Raw genomic sequence first — 12,331 nt, 5'->3', positions numbered from 1 at the left:
AAAAAAAATATTTAAATTAGTTGCATTAATCGTAAATTAGTTGTGACAAGTTACAACCTTGGTAGTTGGTTTTTTTAAGGATGCATTACCGTTTTCACAGTTTCCTTACTTTGATAACTTATTTAGTCATACTGCAAAGCAAAGTAAGAGTGCAAAACTTTGCTTTGCTATTTCTTACTTAATGAACAAACACACGATAAATAAAAGTAATATATTAGGGAGTTTTTTATTAAAGTACATATGGCCACGGAGAGGCAAATAATTAAGGCATAAATATAAAAAATGGCGGCGTGTTGGCGATAGTGAAAGCTGGGTTAATAAACAAGACATTTTTTTCAAAAGAGAAAGTAAAAAAGTTCTTATTCTAAGTTTTGCACAAGACGCAAGCATATTGTCTTTGCAATGCTATTTAGGTTTGGTTATGATATTTATTCGTAGTTTTGTTGCAGAAAAAGAAGTCTAGCCAAAAAGTTCAAAGTTATAATGTTTATGTTATGAAATACAGAAAGTCATTTATAAAGTTGTGCCTAGTTTCGACTTATAAGTTTTATGTACTTTCACCAAGTTATTATGTTTCGTTTTAAAAAAATGACATTCATTGACTTGTGTCCCAAAATTTCTGTTTATCGTCCTTGTTTTTACGAGAGATTCTTGTTTCGTATGCTCACAAAACAACAAACTATAAGTTGAATAATCACAAGGAAACGTTTTTTAGCTTTCCGTTCCTTAGATGGTTGTTGAATTGATTTGACTTTACTTCCGTGTTAGGTAAGTTTTGAGGTAAGCATGACTGATAAAGGTGCTAAGATTCCTTGTCTATTTATTAACTTATGACTTTACTAGCTGCAAATAAAAAAGACAGCGATTTATTCAGTGTGTATGAAGTGAGATCCTCCTAATATAGATTTTAAAGACTTTTGAAAAAAAGCGGAACCTACAAGCATAACGGACGGTGAAAACTTAATCGTCCGTTTTAAGATATCTGATTGAAAAGATGTGAACAATTTTACATGCAATGAACGTGCAATTATCTTGAATGTTGTACTGGTTTTAGCTGTTTTAAGGCTCGTTACCACTCCTGCTCTTCCTTTCTCCGCCCTCCCCTGCCACTCCTTTTTCGAGTGTATTTTCCTACGGCGCAAAAACTTAAAACCATTCCTATATATATATTTCTATATATTTCAGACGTTGCTTTGCATTCTTAAATTCTTTATCATAACATCCACACAACTGTGATTTATTATTTTTGTTATTAAAGAACAATTCAGATTCTAAGTACAAATATTTGTATTACTTATCAAAATAATTTCTTTCATCAATTTTTTGAATACAAACTCGTTCTTAATTGTAAGCATCGTTAAGTGCTTCGACAAAGAAAAAAAAGTTGTTGTTTTTATTCTTGTTGCCAAAGTTGACGATTTTAGAGAAATTGCAAAAAGAAAAAAATAGAATCTGTGGAAAAACTTTGGTTGTATTACTAAACTAGAACTAAGAAGATTTTCCAGTCCTCTTCTTTCAGTATCGTTATCTGTAATATTTAGCTTTCGATAAGGAAAGGACGTTACAAGACACATCTAAAAATGCAAGGGAAAGAGGCAGATAACAAAGAAGTCAGTAGTTGTTCGTAGTCATACTAATAAAAGTAATTTGCAGCAATTAGTTGTTTCCCCCGGAAAATCAATGCATCCTTGCCTGGCTTCTAGCTTGAAATAATGAAATTTACTTGGGTAGGGGTTTACGCTTGTAGGTGCGATACGGCGTTCTCGATTTGTGGTTTTTTAATTGACTTAGAGACAGACAGACAGCAAGAATAATATTTAGAGATGTTATGTTCCTAATCATTAATATTTTCCTTTAAATGTCTTTAGACGTTTCTTTAGTTAAAGTTAAAAATGAATATGTTAAGAATTTCACTTCTGCTCGTGTTATTTACTTTTGCATACGCAGGTAAGTTTTTATTTACTGCTTTTGTAGCCATCAAAATATATTGACTAGTCATTCTCACAAAGTGCACAAATATTTTTGTTTCTGCTTGCATTAAGGATCAAAACTTTTAAAAGTATTTTACCGGTGAAAAGTTACTTTCCATCACTTTCTTGAAGCCAGCCATCCTCAATTACTTTACGACAATTTTTTCATTGATATTCCATGCTCAAGTTTTCATTTTACGCAGTGCATGTGGAGTTGTCAATTAGAGTGTTATGGCTCCTTCTCTTAAAACTTTGGAAAAGTATAGACATGCAGCAGGATAACGCTAGCATTGCAGCTGAATGATTCAACTAGCTGTTGTTAGATATGTGTAAGACTTATCAGTTAAGAAAAAATACTTTCTTCTCAGCACCACGTGATAAAGTTTTGCAAGATAACTATCAAGAAGTTGTAGACGAGTTGTTTAACCACAAGTTGATCGACAATTCGGGTTGGTGAATCTTTTATATTAAGAGTTTGTAAGGAGACCATGACTTACTTTTTCTTTGTGAGAAAGTCTGCAGAAAAATAAAGAGGTTTATTGCTCTTCTACGTTTTTTGTGAGTCATTTAAAATTTAGCAGAAAGAATACACCAGAAATCTCTTTAATTTGCACGCCATGTTAGGATAGCGAGGACAACATTTATATGGACGCAAGTAACTGTAGTATTCAGCTACAAGAAAAATAGGATTGTTTAGAAAAAAAGTAACAAAATATGCGGAAAACTATTTTCAATTAATTTACATTTCTATCATTAAGAAAAGTTATGAATAATTTACTAAACAAAAAAGAAATGAAATTAATTTCCAATTTTATTGTTACATGCTCCGTTGGAGCAAAATTCTTGAAATACATCTATCAATATTTATAGGCTATGGACATGAAGTAAAAGATCCAGATGTTCGTGACTTACGTGATCTTAACGAGTGGCTTGGTGATAACGGCCAAAGATAATGAAGAACTGTAAGTATCTCCTTTTGGCAGTTGCCACGCATTTAAATGTTATAATTGAGACTTGCTTCAAGGTGGGAGGTGTTGTTGTTGTTGTTGTTTGTTGCAGTCTATTAATAACTGCAGCGAATATTGAACTTTTTTTCTTCTTTAGATACAAAGACCAAGGATGTAGCACTTTAAGTTTTCTGCTTATTTTAATGAAAGTTATCATTAAAGTAAATTATATCAGTTTCAAATATTTCTTTTGCTATTTTTTACATATGCTTTGCAGACAAGAACTGCATTTAATGCAAAATATACCAAAGGTATAATTTGCTTAACGACAATATTTTTGGATACCGTTGCTTGCTAAACATTACTTTTATATTTTCTTTGAAAAGTTAAGCAAACCTCGCTTTCTAAAAGATTGCTCCAATATTAAGCAAAATCTTGCTACGGTTCTTTTATTTCGGTGCATTTTATCCTTGAAATATAATGCCCATTACCTAGTTGATAGGTTCATATAATAGATAAATCCGGGAAAAATTTAGGATGTTAAATGTCCGTGTAGTGAGTCGGTAAGAATAGGACGGCCAAAAAGCGTAATAGAAAGCAAACCCTTTAAAAGAATACGATTTTAATCAATTTATTGCTTCAATCTACGTCCTTAAAACAGTTAATTACTTTAATTGCTGTGATCTGATTGGTTGATTTTGATCCTTTAACTTTTTCCTCAACTTCTATATAGCTAAAGATGATAATGATCATTGTCCGGCAATGGCAGCGCGGATCCTCGAATACTCCTTTTTGCAAATTAAGCGTCATTCCCATGGTCAGGAGTTGAAAGTGAGGCCATTCCTGTATAATTTTCTGGCAAACTGAACTTTCATGGCGACATGTAAGGCAGGTTATCCCTTAAAACATTATCGTAGGCTGTCATGCACTTTTTGTGATTAGTATGAACTGTGATACAAAAATCTCAAGGGCATTTTATACTGATGAAGTGCATTTTCAAGTTGATGACAAAGTTATACAAGGTATGTAACCAACTTTAGCTAGCTAACCATACCAGACAGAAAGCTTGTGATAAAACACTGAACCATCACTGATACTTATAAGTTTTTCTACAGTTAGATTATTCAATTATACAGCTGGAAGAATGCGACATTGCAGATCCTTATGTTCACATAGACCTGATAAACTTCCCGAGTATAAACGTGAACATTTAATTGGTTGGCTGGTTGAACATTTAATTGAATGAGTCTCTCAAATCACTTGAATCAATGAAACTTCTTAGGACAAGGTATGTAGTTTTAAATAGTTTTTTTATATAGAGGGGTTTTTATTTGATAATCTGTCATTTTGTTAATGTAATTTCTACTATTTTTAGAGTTCTCAGATATTTTGATAATGGAACAGACCACATTTTATTGACCAATAATGGGGTTTAAATGGAAGAAGCTAAAAGCTTCAAAAAGAATTTAGTAGTTCCAGTTAAAAAGGCGCCAATTCCTCTTAATGATGTACCTGATATTTTAAAACATAAACTTGTTGAAATTAAACAGCTTGATTGCTTGGTCAAAATGTCTCATACACATGCCAGTTTTTACATCTGAACATACAAAAAAAATTTATGAGAAGGTTAACAAAACTCTCAGTAAAAACACAACCCTAGTTAAAAAGCATTTTGAACGTAAAAAGCAGCTTTTAGAAAAACAATACCTGGATATTAACTCCATCCATGTTAAACAAACTGATAATTTATTTTACATCAAAGGTGTTTGTGCTGCAAGTTTAAAGAAAATTGATCGGTGGGTTACAATTGGTCCTAATATAGAACCATGCATATATTTTGCATATTGTCAATGCGTTGGAGGAAAGCCTTGTACATGCTCACATGTATTTGCTCTTTTAAAACTTATGGCTAAATGGGTGTTAGAAAATCTAAAGGAGATTCCTACACCTGTTGCATGTACTTCACAACAGCGTTTGTGGTCTGTTCCACAAAGTCGAGACAGGGTTGTTAAAATCCCAATTTTATCAATAAATATTAAGTCACCAGAATCGCGGAAAAGGAAAGATGATGATGATACAGACAGTAATAAAAAGACAAAAAACCAATCAACAGTATTAAAAGCACCCTCTACGTGTCACGCTCAATTTCAAACCGCACATTAAAATCTGACCACTTACCCCAGATGTTACTTCCTTTGCAAAATGAGAGTGTAGCCATACCAGCTCTAGCTGTTGTTGACAGAATTGACAAATCTAAAATTCTGACATCTTTTGGTGAAATGTCACTTGGTTCATTATTATCTCATCACTGTCCACTTGTGCCTTCAGACTTTAGAGTATACTGCACGGTTGACACTTCTGCAAACACCAATTCTGAATTTAATATTTACCCACCATTTACGTTAAGAAAGAGTGAATCAAGAATGATTGAATTTATGGGGAACTTATCTTCAGACAAAAAAGAATTTGTTAAACAGTTATTTATAAACCAAACTGATGCAGAACATATACAACAACAGTACAACAGGAAATTGATTCTGCCTGGTTTGAATACCGGAAATATAGACTCACAGCTTTTGTAAAGGATCAAATAAAACTCAAAAACCGTAAGTCGGACAAAGCATTTCACACTTTGGCTAAAACCTCGTACCTTCAAAACAAACAAAAAACAAAATTTTACAACACAAGTTAAACTTTGGAAAAAGCTATGAGGCAATAGCACTAAATAAATATGAGCAGTATATGAAATCACAAAATCACAACATACAAATTGAACAGGTTGGTTTAGTTATTGATTACGCAAACTACGTTCTTGGTGCTACTCCGGATGGTAAAGTAATCGACCATACAGAAGACAATCCTTATGGTCTTCTAGAAATTAAATGCTAAGAGGAATACAAGGACAATGTTTATATTTGTTTCATATCTAAAACATCTTGCTTAGAACTTGTAGCAAACCAGAACACAAAAATCATTTCTATTACGACCAGGTACAGATGCAGCTTGAATTAACCATGCAAAGTTGGTGCGATTTTATTTTGTATACCAAGAAAGGAATTGTAATCGACAGAAATCGATAGGATGAACAACACTGGTTTAAGTTACGGGAAAATTTACTTCATTTTTACTTCAATTTTTTACTCACGGAAATTTATCAGAAACATATTTCAACACATGTACAAACATAAATTTTGTTAAAATGTGCATGTAAATATTGCTTCTATATAAAATAAAAATGTTTTGTTTTATTCAGTCTCTTTCCTTATTGCAATAATTGAGTCTGGAAAATTTGCCAGCATAGCACATACAGAAATGACTTGATTTTACGAGCCCATCATTGTTATTGGAAATACTTTACTAAAAATATGATGCCACTTAAGTCGTTGAATCATACGCTCCACATGAATCCTCTCACTTGCAGTATTTCAACTTTAAATTCTACACCATCAATAATGCATTTAACATTTGGGAATTTTTCTTTTATTGAACTAGGCATATTTGCTTTCACTTGATTCATAGATGGTCACATGGGTATGCTTCCAAATTGAATAAATAAGGAATTAATCCAGGTTGTCACTGTGGTGCCAACAGTAGGTTCTTTCACTTCAAACAAAAATGCTAGGTGAGAAACACTGCCTTATTAGTCTTATTAGTGTTAATAGATAACAAAAAAGAGGAGGCAAGGAACGTTTTCTCCCTCTTCCAGTCTCTTTGTTGTCTTGATTCCGGTACAAAAAACATTTTTTCCATTGACACCTGGATCAATCAATTCGAATACAGTGTATAAACGATTTAATGTTGGAAATCCAGTATAATGAGAGGAGTTAAGATCACATGATTTTATGTGAGCAACTATGGGAATCTCTGTTGTACTTATTTTAAATGTTAAAATTTTATTCACTTCTTGTTATTCTTTTTAGCAACCTTTCAAGGTTATCAACTTCGCTTTTTAATAATTTAGTTTCCCCAGCTAGTATGTTTGCAGATCGCTCCTCGTTTACTACATCGTCACTCTCCACATCCTCTTTACAAATAGAAATACTTTCGTGTTTTTCGTTAAGACAGCAGGTGTTTTCACTTTTTTTCTTGGGGAAAGTCTATACAAAGATTTTATTGTGACAATGTGTTTAGTGAAGTTGTTCAATTGCTGAAGAATTGGCTTTGCATCGCTTATTAAACGTGTCTTTACGCCACCTGGAGGTCTGTTTAAACATCTTTCCTCAAAATGCTTTTCAGAAACTTTAGTATGTTTTGTTACTCTAAAACCGTCGTTATTATTTCTCCTTTTTATCAAATTACGCCATTGATTTCCTTCAGCATTATTTTTAATAGGAAATGAAAAAAAATTGATACTAGTACGAATTCTCTCTCTATAAATAATATTCCCTGGAAAAACAATGCATTGATGCACACTGTTTACCCTGACTTTGAACCTGTTTGGCCATGTTTGTTTACATTGATACAAAAGTAGCCTTGCTTTCATTTATCGTGCTTATTGATTAATTTATTTGCGAAAAGGAGTGTCTGCTTTTAAATGGCCAGGTTGATGACGTCATCAATAAATCTTTAAACCTTAATATCTCTGCAACTTTCAAGATCTATACGATGAAGGCAACGGGTATACGAATTTTTTTTAAAAAAATTGTAATTTGGAGGGAAAATTTTTTAAATGTATATATCTCCTTATCTGTTCGTTAAATGAACATGATCATATACATCATTTTGATCAAGCGTCATGTTTCTACGCGATGAACCCGTGAAAAAAACCACTTACGAAGAGAAACTATTGATGAGGTCAGCAGCATAAACCTGAAAATTATTTTAAGAAATTTGTTAGCCATTGTCGCTTATATGCATTCCATGGCATTGATTTGTATATTTTTAACAGATTTCCTCTTTATGACTTTAAAATCTGTGGACGTTACTGGTTTTATTTTGTCGAAATTGATAATATTGAATTCAACAAGTTTTATCGTTTATTTATTATTCTTTTTTGATTAGAATTCTCAAATTTGAATTTCTTCTTTAAGAGTCTGACTAGTTGCAATTTTTTATTTTGAAGAAACTGATTATAGTTTTGGTTATAGTTTTGTTTGAGAAATCCAAAAAGTTAAAGAATACCGAATTTAAAAATTTTAATTTGAACAAATTGAAACAAAAAAGGGTAAACACAGAATTGCATGTGATAAATTAATTGGTATTATTTGAAAAATTTTAAAATTCTCCCCAATCCTAACAAATCTTAAAAAAATATTTTGTGATACTATGGATGAGTTCAGGAAAGTTCTTTCAGCACATTAGGTACTCACGGAGGACTGATGATTATGCAGTAATAGGGTAATTAGGTGCGGAATAATTATATATACGCCGCGTACAGTATAATTAGCCGCTCATACAGCTAATTATACGATAGATATGTGTTTCACTTACCTTTATATACTTTATTTCGTTATAGATCTCCCCATAACCATCTATATATATATAATTGGTTTATGTTGTGCTTCAATTAAAACGTAAAAAGGAACAAATGTTTATGCAAAAAAGATATTATTTTACTGTAGCAGTATGTCGTATTACTTAACAACACGCAATTCTAATTTCTAGTAAATAACATGTAAAAGTGAAAAGCACAAAGAAGCCTATAAGGGCTAATTATGCTGTGCAGAGCGCATAATTATCCTGCATCGGCTAACTATATGTTCTGTTACAGACTAATCATCAGTTTACCCTGACTGTTCTGTGCAAGCAACAATAAACTTTTGTCACGTTTCGACAACTATTCTTCAGAAATATATAAAAAGTAATATATAAATATAAAAAAAAATGTGACGGATATCTTTTTATCAGATAGAAGTAGCCTCATAAAGTGTATTTTGGAAGTCATTCTTAGGCCTCTTTTTCCCAAAAGAATAGGAGTTGGGTGTTAAGAACTCATGAAAAAATTACGCAAAGTAGGACAAAGGCTTTTTGTTGCTGGCCCCTTATGAAAAAGGCACTCTAATTCAAGCACCATTTTGTGTAGTTATGAGAGCTATGTATTGTTCTAAACAATAGTCTTATTTTCTTAACCTGACATACCAGCTTGATATTCTTAAAATCATATTCTTATAAAAAAACGTGTATTTCTACATTGTCAGTATTTCCTTAAAGGCACAATTCACGCTTTCTGTGTTACAAAGTGGTAATCTACATTTGGCTATGAATAAAGTTGAATCGTAATTTCAGACAGAAATGTAAAATCTTTTTATCTCTATGTTACTAATACCCTTATATTGTCTGTTTGTGCATTAGATGAAAGTCATGTTACACCAAATACGATACATAAAAAGCCGGTCGAAGCCGTGAATTTATCCCCGGGCTACAGATTAGTTTTGTATGAAATTACAACCGACGAAATTTCCATTTGCAAAATACCTAAAAGAATTCAATAACAAAGTCATTTCGCGTAAGAAAAGACCACAAGAGTAATTACTACTTTAAGTTACGAGTTTCAAAGCATGATTAATTACAACCCAAAGAATTGACAAACACGCAATGATAATTTCGACATTGAACGAAGAAGATGAAAAAATTTCTTTTTGTTACAGTCCTATGTTTTCTGTTAATATTCTCGTAATTTGAAGAAGTTCAATCGTCGAGTAGAACACGAAGAATGATGGCCCGACGAAGAACTTCAAAACCCCCGCAACGGTGTCGATATAAAAAAGTTAAGATATGTAAAAGGTATTGCTTCTGGTGGAGATGTCATATCATTTGTAGATGGCACGTGCGACGTGTGTGCTCTGGTTTAAAAATTCAGCGGCATTGCGGAAATGGTTAACTGGTAAAGGATTATAAACTTTGTAATTCTAAAACTTTGTGTTTTTTCTTGGATAAATGTAAAATTAGAATTTTTTTGGGGTTTGTTTGCTTATTTTTAATGTAAGGTGTTTTATGGAAAATAATTTGTTGTATGAATTACAGTTATGTTACATTATTTTGTTCTTTTTTCCAACATTTTGAAGGTCAATAACTTATTTGGTAAAAACATTGTGCAATTTTTGTCAACATACTATGCAAAAACGACGCAAAGCTATACTCCCGGTACATGGATGATATCCTGAGAGATAACAATAGAGAACAAATTAATGACAAACTTTGGAAATACATGGATGGTATCCTGAGAGATAACAATAGAGAACAAATTAATGACAAACTTATGGAAATAAACAACTTCCATCCCAACCTAAAGTTTACCGTGGAAAGAGAACAAAAAGACAGTATTCGATTTCTGGACATGCAAATCATACACAGAGTCGAGAATTTAACATCAAGGTGGTATAGTGACACAGAATTAACAATGAACTTCCATTCGCTAGCTCCCATAAAGTATAAACGTTCCGTAGTAACCGGTCTGGTGTATAGGATTCATTACGCATGTAGTACCTGGGAGAAAATTTTCATCAAAGTCTCTTGAACGCAAAATCTCTCCTTGAGAATAACTAGTACCCTCCATCTATTTACAAGGAAATAATCGAGGATCCTGGAAAATATGTAACGAACAAAACCACCTACGGTAGAAGAAAGTAACGACGACGAAGCAGAGAGAAAACTTGTTTTTCTTTAATATCGAGGGAAGTTGAAGGAGAAATTTGAATGCTCGTTAAAATGCATCAAGGCACCATGCAAAATTGTGTCTACAATTAAGAAAATAAAATCAATTCTACCATCATTGAAAGCACCTGTGGCGAAGCCAATGCATAGCGGTTTAGTGTACAAAATAACGTGTTCACAATTCTATCGTGTTATGTGGGACAGACTACCCGACATCTTCCCGTATCGAAAAGCATAAATATAGCCGTGGGACGTCATATCACAACATGTAATGTGGATCTATCAATCAATCATGCAGAAAAAGTGGGAAAATCGAATAAGTCGAAATATCATTTAATGACACTGGAGGGACTTTTCATTCGGGAAAAAAAAGCCTAAAATAAACACAAAGGACGAGTTTAAAAGTCGTGAATTAGTAATAAAAGTTTAATTATGACTTATCCCTCATGGGAATTTTAATCATTTAATACCTTTTAACTTGTGTATAGTGTATGTAGGTATATGTTGATATGAATACTTTTTATTTAGCAGTTTTACTGTTTAAATACTTTTATTTATAGCCTGATGATGAAGTAATACTTCGAAATATATTGCTAAAAGAAATATATTACATTTTTGTCTTGCATAGTATGTTGACAAAAATTGCACAATGTTTTTACCAAATACTTTAACTTTCGACAATGGTTGCATTAAGGAGCAATCCGGTTGTCTTATTTTAGACTCATGTGTTATGAAGGCCCATTGAGTCCGAAATACGACAAGAATTGGGCGGGCTGGCTTCAAACTCAAAGCGCTAAGTCCACTAAGTCTGCTGTAAACATTAGGAGATTTAAAGTGCGTGATACTGAGATAGAAACGGTGTTCTTAATAATTAAATTAAAAAAATTCCTCTCTTCTTTTTGCTGGCTTATGTCCACGGTTGTATGTCTAATTTTAAACTGAATTATTCGCTCGACCTTGCTAACGTTGTTGTAATTCACATGAAACAGTTGTAAACAAACTTAGGTTTAACTATCTTCCGAAATATGTCCTGATTTTTTATTAATCGACCATTCAGTCGATCGAAGTTTATCTAACTCAAGAGCATGGTGCGTATTTTTGTTGCACTTTTACCGAGATGAAGTAATCATCGGAGTGGAAAAGTTCGACGCAATTGATTACTTCAGCAGTATAATCGAGAGGTCGTAACAATGAGTCGGACAAAAAAAACCTTTGGTGATCTGTTTAACACTAGGGCAGACAGAATAAGTTGCAATATATAAGATATTGAACATAAGTTAGTTGGTAGGTAGTTATTTTTGTTGACGGATACAATATGGAACTGTTATGTTTATCGTTTCCCTTATAAAAGCAAATAATTTCGGCCACAATTGAAAAACAAACACATTAACATCGATGACAAAGCATTAGATCACAGCAATAAACTTTACAGTCAAAAATATCATTGATTGTTTAAACTGACGGAATTCTTTCGACATTGTTTCCAATTTATGCATCGATTCGTCGCATAATTTGAGGTACGAAAAAGAGAGGAAATTGCATCAACTGAGGTATTTGTACTGTCGGGCAAAATGTTTTTACACCAACTATTCATCGCAGTATAAATACAGCCATGTTATCCGCACACACATAGAGTGCACATACACAGACACAAGACAAGTTAATTATACCATTTAACAAAAATATGAATTTTGTGGCAATAGAACATAGATTTTGTTATATTTACCTGCTTCAATTAAGTTCATTTATTGATATTATTGGTTTGCAAACGGTATTTGTTTATGACGAATTTTGTTTTGTTTTTCTAGTCATGTACGAGAA

The sequence above is a fragment of the Hydractinia symbiolongicarpus genome, chromosome 6, assembly GCF_029227915.1.
Source record: "Hydractinia symbiolongicarpus strain clone_291-10 chromosome 6, HSymV2.1, whole genome shotgun sequence".
Taxonomy (NCBI): Eukaryota; Metazoa; Cnidaria; class Hydrozoa; order Anthoathecata; family Hydractiniidae; genus Hydractinia; species Hydractinia symbiolongicarpus.
This window is presented reverse-complemented; position numbering follows the sequence as displayed.